Source organism: Indicator indicator, chromosome 9, assembly GCF_027791375.1.
Source record: "Indicator indicator isolate 239-I01 chromosome 9, UM_Iind_1.1, whole genome shotgun sequence".
NCBI classification, from domain to species: Eukaryota; Metazoa; Chordata; class Aves; order Piciformes; family Indicatoridae; genus Indicator; species Indicator indicator.
Genome location: NC_072018.1, coordinates 12,270,278 through 12,281,879, shown reverse-complemented (window position 1 = coordinate 12,281,879; position 11,602 = coordinate 12,270,278).

The following is an 11,602-nucleotide window of genomic DNA, read 5'->3' as shown; positions in this document are numbered from 1 at the left end:
GGGCCAGGATGCTGTTTGCCTTCTTGGCCACCTGGGCACACACTGGCTCCCATTCAACCAACACCCCCAGGTCCTTCTCCACAGGACAGCTTTCCAGCCACTCTTCCCCAAGCCTGGAGCATTGCATGGGGTTGACGTGAGTCAAGTGCAGGACCCAGCACTTGGCCCTGTCGAATCTCATACAACTGGCCTTGGCCCATCAATCCAGTCTGCCCAGATCTCTCGGCAAAGCCTTCCTACCCTCCATCAGATCAATATACCCACCCAACTTGGTGCTGTCTGCACTTGAACCCCTTCCAAATCACTGTTAAAGATTTTAAACACAGCTGGTCCCAGCACTGACCCCAGGGAAACACCACTTTTAACTGGCCACCAACTGGATTTAACTCCATTCACCCCACCAGGAATTACTGTTGAAGACACCTTAGTGAGAACATGCTGATAAAAAATATATTCTTTAAATGATCTCTCTACAAGACAGCATCTCTCATCATAGATGCTGGCCAGGTGCCTCCAATATTTTGTGAGTTAGTGCAGCCAGAGGCAAAAACAAACCCAGCAGTCACCAGGAGGATTTGAGGGGCTTCCCCTGGTAGCTTCCCATCCAAGTACAACTCATGTTTTGTGAGATCTAATGCTACATGTGGCAGGGCTGCTGCTAAGAGGGTCACCATGGGATTATCTTAATGTTCATGGAAATGGAAGCAATTTATTACACACTGCAGTAGCATCATTTTCATTCAAATTATAAGAGGTTGCAAGTAGCCTTTTAAATCTGTGTTGCCTTTCCCTCTGGTACCAGTTTACATTTGAGCTTCTTGGAAAGATGATGCTCTGCAAAGCAGCTCCAAGGCTTCTTAGACTATGAACAGAGCATTCTGTAAGTACCCTCTTGACCTCCCAAGAGCATGCAGGGTTAGAAACATACAACTGCCATTTGTAGATTGGGTTCCCCAACGGCCTGAGAGTGGGATGCATCTGCAGAACAAGTTTTGCACTTACTTGAATATTATCATAAAACATTTACATGATTTAATTAGATTATGTAAATGCTTTACTCCAATTCGATGCTTTGAAAATCATAATGTCATGCTCTAAATTATGCAAGGACTGAAAATGCTTTTCACAGCAGTAGAAGTAAAACCACAAGCAAGACAGTCCTGCCACATACCCTTCTGCTGTTCCTCTGCTCACCAACACCACCACAGAACATATCGCTCTAATCCTGACTTTTTCTGTGAACATTTTCTACACAGAGTGTAGTTATTTTGTGCCCTGATTTTATGCTAAGCCCCAAATCCAAATTTGATTTGGAAAAACATTCTGTGGTTTATATCCACATCCTGACTAAGCAGCAGATTTTTCACAATGTCTTCCCTATCTTTCTTTGACACAGCATGGACTTCATGGCAAGGAGACTTCAGCAAGGAGATGCAGTGAGAGTTATTCATTGAAGCACCATCCTAACTGCAGAGCAGCAAAAACGGTTCAACCTGATCAGCTCCCTAAGATACATAGAAAACTTTGGCTTTGCATTCCACCATAGTCCAAACTCTGTTTGCTTTGGTAGGTCCTCCAAGTTTACCATGCTGCAGTGTGAGAAGGTCTTTCAGGCCAGCACATCCGCAGGAGGAGCCACACGTGGATGGCACACGTGTCTGTGCTGGGCAGATATAGGAGGCAGTGAGTGCTAAACCCAAGGTACTGATTTGCAAGTGTTGCCCTTGAATTTACAGCAGGCAGTGAGGAGTGCAAAGCTGGGTTGGGTTTGACATCCTGGGAGCAGCACTGGGTCAGCTTTGCTGTGGGTGGTGCTCTGGAGCCTCCTCTGAAGATTTTCAAAACCCACCTAGATGCTGCTCTGTGCAGCTCTGGCACGGGGGTTGGACAAGATGATCTTCAGAGTTCCCTTCCAAACCCCACCTATCTGTAATTCTGCGTGTGAAATAGGTAAAGCCAAAGCAAATGTTTTTCTCTTAAATTAGCTATTCTCTTAAATCCCCAGCAGGCAGGGATGAAATTATCTGGAGACTAAAGGAACTGCCATTAGAAATGAAAACATCATGATGAAGTAATTCCAGGAATTAACATCTACCAACAGAAAAGTCACCAAACACAGGTAGCTGAATTTTATCAGGACTGAGAATGATCCTAAAATATTTATGTTCCACAGGAAGGGAATTTTGAGAATAAAAGCTCAAAGACAGATATATTTCTTCCTGTGTAAGTGCAGGGCTGTTCTTCACCGCGTGGTGGAAGGATCTATCCCATAGCCATAGATGATGAGAGAATAGTTTGCATGCAAGCCAAGTCATGTCATACGATTGGTGATATATCCAAGCTGATACAAACCATCAAGGGTAACAATACCTCTAGCAGCAGTAAGCAGCACTCCTGGCTCACCATAGAATAATCCTGCCCATTTTTAATGCGCACAGCTTAGGGATCTTGGAAAATCTGCTCTCTCAGCAGCTGTTTGTCATCCATGGCATGCTGCCCAGCCACGGACGGGTATGACTTCTGAGAAAGATGACGAGTTGTGAGAGAAGACTGGGGAAAAGCCACATGTGACAGACAGGTTTGCAGACAGAAATAATAGAGTTATGGTGGGAAACATTAGTTGCAAAAGTATTCAATATAGAAAAGACACCAAAATTCAAAAGGGGCTGAGGGGAGACCTTCTTGCTCTCTCCAACTCCCTGAAAGGAGGTTGGAGCCAGGTAGATGTTGATCTCTTCAACTGATAGCATGAGAGGAAATGGCCTTAAGTTACTCCAGGGAAGATTTAGGCTGGATATTAGAAGAAACTGGAACAGGCTCCCCAGGGAAGTGGTTGAATCACCTCCAGGGATGGGGATTCAAGAGGCTGAGTGGCATGGCTTGGCCCCCGACTTGGTAAAGTTAGAAAATGATTGGACTCTGTGATAATAAAGGTCTTTTCCAACCCAAACAATTATGTGATTCTGTGAAAATCATAATGGGATAAATGGAGCTGGAATATATCAACTCCATATCTCTGTTCCAAGCAGCAGAGAGGACAACCCCTCCCCACACTTACTGACACCTTCCTGGCCAGCAAAATTCCTTTCAGGTATCTTACAGACATGGGGAATACACTAGTGCCAGACCCAGCAGTTTGTTAGATTTTTGCCTGTATCCTGCTTGCAGAGTCTCTTTGCAGATTTCAAAATACCTGGACTAACAGAGAGACAGGACACAAACCACCACATCTGTCCCACTCACCCTCCCCTGCTTCCAGATCTCAGGTTATTTTAAGTATTTTGTGCGTTACAACAGGAAGATATTTGTTTGCAGCACATTGCTCCACAGCTCTGCTTGCTAGGCTCTCACCTTCACTACCAAACACAGCCCATCCTCAGAGCAAAATAACCTGCTCACCTTCCTGTTCTGTAGTGCCCTTTACATCCAGAACTCTTTCTGGAACAATTCACCCAAAATATCATTCTTTTTTGGCTATGTGGGAAAGTTACAGCAGACAAATTATGAACTCCTAGGGACAATTTTAATTTTAAAAGTTTCACAGAACACTTTTCAAGGATGCATGAGGGGTCTCTTCACTGCAAAGACAGAACTGATGCTGGTCACCACTCCAGAAACAGTCACAAAATCCATAAGTTAAATATTCATAAAACTTGTCATCTGAAAAAAAAATTGCCATGAAAAAGTATAAAGAAACACACAGAATCAAAGAATCACAGAATGGTGGGGGTTGGAAGGGACCTTCAGAGATTAGCCCAACCCTGCTGTTAGAGGGCCACTCAGAACAGGTTGCAAAGGAACATGTCCAGGTAGGTTTTAAAAGTCCCCAGAGATGAAGACTCCACAACCTCTCTGGGCAACCTGGTCCAGTGCTCCAGCACCCTCACAGTAAAGAATTTTCTCCTTAAGTTCACGTGAAACCTCCTGTGTTCTAGTTTGTACTCACTGCTTCTTGTCCTATCAGTGGGCACCACTGGAGAGAGCCCAGCCCCATCCTTTAGATATTGATCAGCATTGAGAAGATCCCCTCTTAGTCTTCTCTTGGATGTAATCCTATGTGACCTACGCCAGGTGACCCTGCTCTGGCAGGGGGGTTGAACTAGATGACCTTGCAAGGTCTCTTCTATCCCCTAGCACTCTATGATTCTGTGATTCTCCAGACTAAAGAGCCCTGGGTCTCAGCCTCTCCTTGTAAGAGATGTTCCAGTCCCACCAGCATCTTTGTGACCCTCCGAACTGAACAGTAAAGTGGTTTTCAAACACTGAGCAATACAACTTTCATTATCCTTCCCAGCAGACATGATCCACACAACACAGAAACTAGAACTGGCTCAAGCCTCTGTCATGGGCAATACCAGAAGAGCTCAAGGTAATTACTGTCCAGTTCTGATGGCTCTTAAAGTCAGCTCACTAAAGTCATCAGGGCTGTCATAAAGGCCTGATAAAAATTAAGTTGCTCTTATTCCAGGTTCCACAATGCCTTTCCTGTGATAGAAATCCTTGAGATGAAGCTCTGAATCCAAAATTGCACCCTCCTGTGGTTATCAGAGAAAATAAATTGAGCACAGCTGACTGAAATTATTCTGATTCAATTATTTCATGAACACTTCAACTAACCACATTTATCAGCCTCCTAAACTCATAAATCATAGCAATCTCTGCTGGGAAATTTGAAATTGATGTGGCCCCGCCTGAATCAGAGAAGGCAGTAGGCATCTGACAGCCTTGAGGAGCAGCCTTGTGTGAGCTGATTGGAATTTCTGGCAGTATTAATCTTAATAACCTCAGGTAGCTTCCTCCCCGCTGCTGATGTCTTTCTGTGCAAGCAGGGAGGGAGGGAGCAGCACTGCAACAATTACTCCCTCCTTCTCTCCAGCTGACTCTGTTTTCTGATGACTATGAGCACTTCAGTCATGCTCAGCTTTCCTCTGTAGCTCTTCTTAGCCCTCAGCAATGACCAGTCCAAAAATCTGTACAATTTAAATTGTGATTTGAGCCTTGAGGTATAGGATACAGGAACAGAAACCAGAATACCTGCCAGTACAGCATCATGAAGACTCCAAAACAAAAGCAGCTTTTTTTCCCCTCTCTGTCTCGCAAGAAATGCCTGTGAACTGCAGTAGAAATTGTACAGAATTTATCAATGTCACTCAAACAATTAGATTGAAGATATTAAAGCACTGGAAAGAGATGATTAAAACACAGGTCAGAAATATGCGTCTATCTAGGAAACCAAATCCAGGTAGCCATCACTCACAACTGACAGGATGGGCAGAAGAGTTGTTGAAGCTCTCTGGTAGCTTTCTCCTTTCTGGAGAAAAAGAGGCTGAGGGGAGATCTTGCTCTCTGTACAACTCCCTGAAAGGAGGTTGGAAACAGATGGGGTTGGTCTCTTATCCCTAGTGACAAGTGATAGGATGAGACAAAATGATCTCAAGTCACACCAGGGGAGGTTTAGGTTGGATATAAGAAGAAATTTCTTAACTGAAAGGGTCCTCAAAGACTGGAACAGGGTCCCCAGGGAGGGGATTGAATCCCCATCCCTTGACAAGTTTCAAAGATGCAGAAATATGGTGCTAAGGGACATGGTTTAACACCAATCTTAGTAGAGTTATACGATGGTTGGTCATGATCTTGAAGGTCTTTCCGAACTGAAACAATTCTATGAGTCTATGGTATTTGCTCTACAAAGGATTAAACAGCTCCTATTATGATAAAGCCTTCATGTGTGCTTTTCCTAACAGACTTTCCAGCAATAATGTATTTTCCAGATTTCTCCCCTTTTTCTAGACCACCTTACAAAAAAAAGGCAACACCTATGGCTCCATCCACCCACCAGCTGCTATCAGTAGACATGCATGGACCCCAGCCTAACTCTCTTGTAATTGCAATTAAACGTGTCACACAGCCAACCTCCTAACAATAGGGAGATGTCTTCCTGCTTGTGCTAGTCTTTCATTATCCTGAGCAGCATAATCCCTTTTTCTTTTTTGGAATCAGCTTTAGAAATCTAACTTCTGCTCAAAATCTTGATATATGTAAACTGAGACACAGCTGAGAGGACACAAAAGTTTTGGTCTGTTTTTTAGGGAACTGGGGCATCCCTCTTACAAGGCTACTCTGTGTAACACAAGGGATGATCCACACTTTGTTGCATGAATGTAATCACATAATCACTTACATTTGCTCAAATTTAAACTGGTGTTTATATAAAAAAAAAAAAGAAAAATCTAAGTAAAAGCCAAATAAAACATTCATAATTTGGCTTAAATTTCCTCCCTCTGAAAGACATTTCCTTATCCAACTCCATGCACTGCTTTTCCACATAGCTCCAAATATCATTTCTGCTATTTCCCAGCCTTTCTTGTCTTCTCAGTTCTCTGAAATTTTTTAGAAACTCGGCAGTGGTTCAGAGAATTTGTCTACCAAGTCTGTTCCCACCCCAGGATTCAGCTCATTGATTAGTATGTGGTATCTTTGGGTTTTCCAAGATTTCCCATACTCTTCTAAATTCATTCTGTTTAAGAGCTTTTCCATAGGTCCTCCTGCCAAAATCCTGAACTCGGGGCAGCATCAGAATAAATGGACAATTTGCTGATAAGGTACGTTAGAGGTCTTCCCTGCTCAGCACAGCTGCTTGGCAGCTGTTGCTATAGCTGCAAGGCAACAGCAACCCATACACTTGCTATGCTCCCCCACACTGGGAGCTTGGCCCCTGGATTTAGTGAGACTCATTCATCTCTTTCTCCCCAAAGCTATCCTCTGTGCTGGAGCACTAAGACCCCCTTACGAAGCCGAGGCTGATGTAGGACCAAAATCTGTAGCATCGAAACAGGGCAGATCTTCACAAGAAGAGCTCAAAAAGCCTAGTGTGTGCCCAGGTAGCCAAGAAAGCCAACAGTATCCTGGCTTGGATCAGGAATAGTGTGATCAGCAGGACTAGGGAATTGATTGTCCCTCTGTCCTCAGCACTGGTGAGGCCATAGCTTGAGTCCTGGGTTCAGATTTGGGCCCCTCACTACAAGAAAGACATTGAAGTACTGGAGCAGATGCAGAGAAGGGCAATGAAGCTGGTGAAGGGTCTGGAGAACAGGTCTTGTGAGGAGTGGCTGAGAGAATTAGGGTTGTCCAGTGCGGAGAAAAGGAGGATGAGGGGAGACCTTCTGTCTCTCTACAAGTCCCTGAAAGGAGGTAGTAGTGAAGTGGGTGTCCCAAGTAACAGGACAAGAAGAAATGGCCTCAAGTTTCACCAGAGGAGGTTGGATATTAGGAAAAATTTCTTTATTGAAAGAGTGGTCAAGCTCTCCAGGAAGGTGATTGAATCCCTAGCCCTAGAGGTGTTTCAACCTCTAGGGACATGGTTTAGCACCAGACTTGGTAAAGTTAGAGAGTTAGTTAGTAGAGCTGGTAGAGTTAGAGAATGTTTGTACTTGATGATCTTCAAGGTCTTTCCCAACTGAAATGATTCTATGATTATTCTTTTACTGGAAGGTAAGTCAGTGTGGAAGGGAGGATGTGCCTCAGACACTTTATTAATCACATCTAATATCTTGGGTTGCTCTCACTAGGACACTCCCCTGAAGTCATAAACAGGGGGATAAATAGTGTTTGTCATAAACAGATGCTTTTGCAGATCTAACTACTTGGAATGGTCTCCCTCCCTTGGGTTGATTACCTACTGAAAAGGACTACAGCTGCTCACACAGGCAGCTGCAATTGGATCTCTGAAAAGAATAATAATCACCTAAAAATCCTGACAATACAAATCCAAGTTCAGACTAGTAACTTATGGACGAAGAAGAATTTGACAGCAACTATTCTAGAATAACCAGCTCCAATATCAGAACTAAAATACTGCAATACAAAATAGCAATTTTCCGGCACTTAAATCTGTTAATGCGGGGAGATTAACATGAAAGAATTTTAAGGACCTTTAATATCATAGCCCAAACAAACAAATTTATCTTTTTTTTCAGCTTCTTACCCCTGTATCTTTCACTTTACTTAATTTAATGGCAATTTCTTCCATCTTTCCTATGTCTGTTTTCCAAACTCATCTTTCCCAGATCTTCTCTTTTTCAATTCACTTTTCACTAAGTATTTGTAAGTCTTCCTTTTACTTCTCCTTTGCCTTTTTCTCCAAATTTGTGTGCCGTTTTCTTACCACTCCACCAGCTTCTCACGGACCAAAGCAGCAGGTGGGATGGGCATTAGCAATGTGCAAATTATTGTGGAGAGTATCCATGCATTCATACCTTTATGAGAAGGCCAAGCTTCTCTAAAATCTGCTTTGCACTTTAGTCACTTCACTTGCTGTCCCAGGTACCACAGGCTGTCTGCAGCCTCAGAATAGCATTCATACCACAGGTAACACAAAGTTTTAAACTCTTCTTATCCCCCAGAAAAAGAAGAAAGAAAAAAAAACAACCAACCAAACATCCTCTGGGAACCCAAATGGCAGCTCCACAGCACTACGAACTTGCATTCAGACACTGATCTTAATGATCATAACCTGCTTTGCACTGCTTCAGTTATGCCAAAAGGCATATCTACCTCTTGGCATCTTACCACGTCAGACTAGAGCAGATGACACTGTTGAAGGCCATCTTAAACAGGATGTAGAATTTCAGTCTTAAATTACTACAAGAGGTACCAACCTGTAAGATTTAGGAATTCCAAATGAAGAGGCAAATACAGAAACCATGTTTTTGTTGTCAGTTGGAAACTACAATGGTCAGGCAGCTTTGTTCTCTACAAAGCACTGTTTTCAACTGGTTTCGGTGCTGAGCATAATCCAGATCACACAGCTTCTTATTTCCCCCCACCTCTGTGAAAGGCATGAAGCAAAAATTAATACTGATGTTGACAAGCAGTTAATTAACTTCTGGGGCTTCAATACAGGTCAGGCTAACTTTAGTGCTCTCACCACAGAAAGTCCAGATCAGTACTGAGAGATTTTGCCTTTTGGCGGTGGAGGTTTGTTGTTTGGTTGTTTTCTTTGTTAGTTATTTGGGGGTTTGTTGGGGGAGGGGTTGTGGGGGTTTTGTCTGTTTGGTTTTTGTTTGGTTGGCTGGGTTTTTTTTAATTTGAAGTTAGCATCATTTTTAGTTTAAGACAATCAGATAGTTATTTCAAATTTCTCATTAAATGGCCAATACTTGTATTGACTTTGGTCAGTTTCATTTAGATAATGATCAAAACATGTTTAAAAATATGTATCAATTCCTTTCTCCTTCATAATACACTTTCTGTGGAATAAAACTACATCTCAAGCATTTTTTTAATTCTATTCTAGACACATACATTAAGTGGATGACAAACAAAAGATCTCCAGCACCAAATCTGGAATAAAACAAGTCTGCAGATGGCAGCGCTGTCAACTTCACATTTTCAAGGAACACCACAATTTGCTTTTTCAAAATAAAGAGCTATTAAAGCTTCTTACCTGGATGTGATCTGCAAAAAAAGAAGTCATTTAAGAGGTTGTTTGTTTGAAAACACAACAATGGTGTGCTTAGCAGTGCTGATACCTGACTGCATAAACAGTATTCTCCATGAGACAATGAAAACAACCCGGAGTTGAGAGATCGGTTAGAAGTCATGATTTGAATTTCCAAAGCAGTGATGGACTCCTTGCTGTACCAAAATCTGCCTGCTTCCATAGTCTTACTGCCAAGGAGTGTTTGCAACAAGATAGTTTCCAGAAATAATACTAGGATTCAGTAAGAAATTCATCTGAGACGTGAGTGTTTTCTGAAATCCCCAAAAACACAACTTGCAACTAAAGTAAGTTGCTAGAGAGGAATAGGCAGGAGCAATGCACTGTCTCAGCACTAGAAATAAAGGTTTAGAGATTTAGTTATTATTTTTAACTCCTATTTTCTGTCTTCACCGGCAAATAGCACATGTCCAGGGAGGTAAGTAAAGAATGGACAGGCACACAGGGATTCTCTGCCAGTGCTCTTTGTAGTGTGCAGCAATTCACGGTTCAAAAGGATTTTCTAAGCCAGGGAAGCTGCCTTTATATTTAGCTGCCTTTCATGAATTCATTGGTCAAGTAATGGTTCTGTTACTTTCAAGTCATGTAAACTTCAACATTAATGAGATTTTGTTTCTTTTGTAGAGGGAGGGGGAATGGGGTGTGTGTTAAGGAGGAGTGCCATAGCTCACCTTCATGCCTGTAGAAACCACCTCATTTCATATGCTTTGAGCTACCACATGCAGATACCATTTAATAACCTCTAGTTCTGGTTATCAGGAGAGACAGTGAACAATGACTCCCTATTCATCCTCTTCCTCTGCCACTTGTGATTTTATGGACTTTTATCATTCCCTCTCAACCATCTGCCTTTCAGTCTATTTAGTTACCCTCATACAGGTGTTGCATGCTATTCATCATTTCTGTCACTCTCCTCTAAAATCATTCCTAGTTTTACTGCATTGGGTTTGAGATGGAAACCAGAGCTACATCCATTTTCAAGAGCACATACAACAGACTTACAAATATATTGTTTAATGGATTGACAATATTTTATTTTCTTCCCTATTTGTATTGTAGTAATTCCCAACACTTAAAAATTTTCACCTCTATTAAATTAATGTTTTTAAAGATCCAGGAAACTCCTAGGATACTACTGTCAAGTAGCAGCCATATACTGGTCCCCAGTAGTTATGTAAAATGACTCTTTTACCCCATATCCATGACTTCACATTTCCTGCACTGAATTTCATCTACCATTTTATCACCCAGCCACTCCGAACTAAGACCCCTCCATAATTCTTCAGTCATCTTTACTACTATGCACAGCATCTGCAGAACTTTGACATGTTTCTGTGCAGCCCTTTATCCAAAAAGTGCAGCCCAGGCACAGATTCATGTAGACTTCATTGGTAATTTCTTTTTGCCATGAAATGTGAATCCTGCTTCCTATCTTTGAATCAGTTATTTAACCATCATTGAACCTTTCCTTGTATCCTACAGCAGCTTGCTTTCTCTAACAGCCTGGGATGAAATCTTGTCAAAAGCTTTCCCTTTCTGAAGGTCATTTCCATAATGCTGCTAGTGCTTTACCTGTAGCTCAGATCCTGATTCACAGAGAGCTGAAAATGATTAAATGCTGACCCTTCTTGCTCTCCTGATTCTACTCTAATATGTTCCATTGAAAATTGACCTGCTACTCCCATCCTTTCCACTGTTCATCTCTCTTCTTCCCTATGGAATGAAATGTACATTTAACAAAGCTAAAATAAAATAAAGTATTTCTTGTTATTGTTTACAGAGCTTTCCAGCCTGTATAAACTTACAATATTAAAGAAAATACAGCCACTTAAAAATTACACTGAAATTTGTCCCAAATTTATTACACACTAATAATCAAATCAAATCCCATATACCTCTACATGATTTCCTGTTAGCTTCACACTTCACACACAGCCATGTGCATTAGCAGGCACCAATGTTTCATTAGACTTTTATTGCTTTTGTGAAGAATGTTTTAAAGTTTTTAAACTGCAGGTCTTGTTGGTTTCTGGTTTTGGGGGGTGAGAGGGTATGGGGTGTCTGAAGACTGAAAGCTACACATATAAAAGTGCAGTACACAAG